Raw genomic sequence first — 4374 nt, forward strand, 5'->3', positions numbered from 1 at the left:
TATAGCCCTATACATTCCACTAAGTGATACTATTTATATATATCCCCTCATAGTCCGTCCCTATGACTTGGCCTTGAAAAGTCTTTCAGATCATATCAATCTCATGTCCTTATCTAGATCGATGGATGGGAACGTTGGACCAGAGCAGGCATATTAGTATTTTGGATCGATCGAGATTGATCTGATACCAGATGATCAAACCTATAAACTATTTTTATTTTTTTTTATCGCTAGTTCTTCGAAAAATTTGAGAGTTCTCTCGAATATCATATGTTCCAAGCAATCCATAGAGCAGTCAAAGTATCGATCGAACATGTGACTTTTAGCTCCATCCAAACGCAACGCATTCCGTTGGGGTTGAACAAAATTTCCGTTCAATCGAAAATCCCGGATGTATCTATCCCTTTGCTAAATATGGCGAAGATCTTGATCAACTAGGATTCTCTACAATAAGTTATGTGCGGTAAATCGAGCCTATTTTTGAACCATAGAAGTGGCAAGTACGACGGATATTCTGAATACCTGGGCAGAGAAATTCTCTGGAGTTGATCCATCCTAGCTAAAGGCAAACCTTTGGTTCGTTCTCTTTCTTCACCTAAGATCATCACATGGTTTTTGAGACCCAAGATTTTCATATTGGGACAAACACTCTTCCTTGCCTCTAGTTCCGTTCTGGTAACATATCACAAAAATGCAATCTACCAGCTATGCATATTAGATCTACATCTGGACCAACGTTTGCTTTAATCTACCCCACTATTTTATAGAATACACATATTTCATGGAATGCGTTCTGGAACAAACAATAGAATAAAGAAGTCTGTTGGGTTGGGATGAAAGAAAGAAACTATTACCCCTTGTCCAAAAATTATGTGGACAGCGACCCAAAAGAAGCTGCTTTCTGCCCCGTTACAAATAGATCTCTACTCAGCAATAGATCTGTCCGAAATGATTTTATATCATTGTGAGATGAGTGGGCTCATCTCATAACGAACTTATATGTGAAAGATTTGATACATTCCACGGATCGATTGACGCCTACCAATTCTGTTCGCTTGATCTAAACTTTCAAACGAATTAACTGAAAGACAAAAATCAAATTTATATTTGATTCATCAAATGTTCACTATCTCCGTCGGTAGATGAGCCTTTAAATTTGTATCTATCTCCCATAACCTGCATAATAATATAACAAAGAACTTGATTGTATCCTAACCGTGCATGTAAGATAACAAAATTTTCCAGATTGGAAAACCCTATACCTTCTAATATGAGAAGGAAGGATACAAGTTCAAATGGTCTAGATTCATCGAATCTGAATATATGATAAGCGAATAGGGTCGAACTTGTCGACATAGCCACAACCGTGATCATTTTAAACAACGACTCTCCGATCAAATACCCTGCCCAGAGTTGTTCAGATGGACAAGATCTTAGTATCAAGTTAAAACATACAATAAATATCGAGATAGATCTCGATCTATTCCATTTACACCGAACCATTTTAATGGTTATGGCTCGTTCGTTACAACTCGAATAACGTGGGATCTACCGAACCAATCTGCAAAACTGTGTTAGTTGAAAACTAAAATCTAATAGGGAAAAACAATAATTATCGCCCATGAGTGAATAGACAAAGGATCGATACAAAAGAAGAAATATTCTTCTTTCACGTTCAAAAGAACGGAGGGAAGATGGGATCGGGATATTTCTTCGAGAGAAATACAAAATACTTCATATTTATCACATATTTGATAATAAGCCATACAGCTTGTTTGAGAGTTGAGAGTTAGTCATCGATCTTGCTTTGATCCCCTATCAGAGGTCACCGACGACCCACATAAGAACAAACGTTAGCTCATTTTTTATTCTTGGAAGAAATGACTGTAGATAGATAAATTGGTTTTTCCGGGGTGGACGTAGCCAAGTGGACCAAGGCAGTGGATTGTGAATCCACCACGCGTGGGTTCAATTCCCGTCGTTCGCCTCATAAAAGAAGATAAAAAACGGACTGGATCCGAATCCGATTTGTTGTCATTTTCATATTTCGGTGAAAATATTTCTATCTATGTAATAGAAATGGACACCCGAGCCTTCTTTCTTCATGGGAAACATGAGCCCTTTATCGGACTTAAACCGATGACCTACGCCTTACCATGGCGTTACTCTACCGCTGAGTTAAAAGGGCCCCCTCATCATATATGAATGAGTGAGTCTACTATGGTAGATGGACAACAAATTGGATATGGATGATCCATCTATCTTTATTGATATCAAGTTGAGAACATATATTATAGTAGCTCATAGGGTAAGGATCGCTATACTGGAAACTCCGGGCTGAGCTGATAAGAAACGGATGGAGAAAAGTTATGCTTGAGAGCATTTGCTGAAATATGTTCGTATTGCTAGAAGAGCCAAAGGCTCAACGGGTCAGGTCCTATTGCAATTACTTGAAATGCGTTTGGATAATATTCTTTTTCGATTGGGTATGGCTCCCACCATTCCCGGAGCTAGACAATTAGTGAATCATGGACATATCTGGGTCAATGACCATATGGTAGATATACCAAGTTACCCTTGCAAACCTCAAGATGTGATTACTATAAGAGATCAACAAAGATTGAGAGCTAAGAATATGGAGCCATTCCAGTTTATGGCTCTTTTTCTTCCTGGAAGAGGAAGATCTTTCTAAAATGAATTAGAAAGAATTCAATTAGAAGATTAGAGGAGTTGAGCAAAAAAAATTCCTTGATAAAGAGAAAGAACAACCTAGAATTTCTAAAACTAGAATGGATAGAATCCTTTCTTCTCTCTCGGAAATAGAAGAGAGAGAATTAAGGAATTCCGGAATTTGGATTCAAATGTGGAAGGAAAGAAGTGACGAAATATCCGTCAATGGGATTGTGGCATGTATAGTTTAGTGATACAGGTGGGTTTTATTCATTACATTATCAACTTAAATAGTTAAAGGATATTTGGATGGATCTCTAATCCATCCAAAGATCTATCTATCTATAACTAAAGGGCCTGATACAACCATCAGAGTCAGAACAGTGAGCTGCGCAATAACTTCTAGATCCATTTGGTTTTCTTTCACCCTCCATCGACTGAATGTATCAATAAAATGTTGTCGGGATCAATCACTTTTCTTCTATTTTGTCTTCTTCGGACTCCTACCCATTGGTGTAGTTTCGATTAGGAACCTATGGCCTTGAGCAAATGATATCTTTACAATAATACATAAAATAGATAGAGAACCCTAAATAGATAGAGAACCCTTCAATATCTAGATAATAAAATTTGATATTGGAGAGAAATAAATGGACTAATCCATGTAACGCATTTAATCAAACTCATTGGGGAGGGAATGAAGATATGGTAGAGCTTAAATTTTTGATAGCTTTTTTTCTTGCTTTTACAACATATATTCTAGCTATCAAATTAGGTCAAGCACTATATGACTGCTGATTTTTTCTGCTTTTCTTGGCTTAGCCATCGGCCAGGCCAAGAAAAGCAGAAAAAATCAGTCATACAGAACTATTTTTAACGAAATGAACAATACGATTGACTGGATTGTTCTTTATCCAACTGAATAATGGCAATATTCATTATATTGCCGATACAATCTATACATACTATGATATACACCTTTACTCCACCATTCATTTTGTTACACATGAACTCTTCCATCTTGGAGAGATGGCTGAGTGGACCAAAGCGGCAGATTGCTAATCCGTAGTACAGATCATCCATACCGAGGGTTCGAATCCCTCTCTCTCCGTTCGTCCACTATTGATCCTGAAAACGAATAACCCCGAATCTTTATACGGAACGGAAAAGGCCCATTAACCTAGAGACTTCCTATTTTGACCTTTTTTTTCATTACATAGCACAAAATGATAAAGTTATCATTTTGACTGAGCATTTGAACTCAGTATTTTATTTTTTTCTCACAGTGGAGTAAAGTATTACTGTTTATGGAATAGTAATAGCTCCACACTTTAGTAGAAAAATGATATTTTTTCATCAAAAATTATATCTGACTTAGTCCATAAATTGCAAAGGTATCGTTCATGAATGAATGGAAGGATTAGAATATCTCGTTTCTTTCCTCTTTTTTTATCAATATAAATGGGACCAATCCCTACATTGTGTATTGGTACATACAAACGATAAAATATCTTTGCCTCTCCCTGCTATTATGTATGAACAAAATTGTTTCAAACCTGTTCCATCATTAGCAATGTCCAAGTGAATAGATGTTCACTTTCGAGATGATCCGGGTCTAGCTCGATAACATGATCTCTTCCAATCCAATGTGAGAAAGTTACATAGTGTCTACTTTTTCCGATAAATGGGTGTTTGCATGGGTTT

The 4374-nt window shown here is 36.9% G+C and overlaps 1 non-coding gene across 1 annotated transcript; it reads right to left on the reverse strand.

The window, feature by feature from the left end:
• Positions 1–2116: 2116 nt before the first annotated feature.
• On the reverse strand, positions 2117–2188 carry TRNAT-GGU (transfer RNA threonine (anticodon GGU)). Its single transcript has one exon. It is a non-coding gene; the product is annotated as a tRNA-Thr (tRNA).
• Positions 2189–4374: the final 2186 nt, after the last annotated feature.

This window comes from Pinus tabuliformis, chromosome 1_2 (assembly GCF_031772625.1).
Source record: "Pinus tabuliformis cultivar Carrire ecotype Pingquan chromosome 1_2, CPIR1, whole genome shotgun sequence".
Lineage (NCBI taxonomy): Eukaryota > Viridiplantae > Streptophyta > Pinopsida > Pinales > Pinaceae > Pinus > Pinus tabuliformis.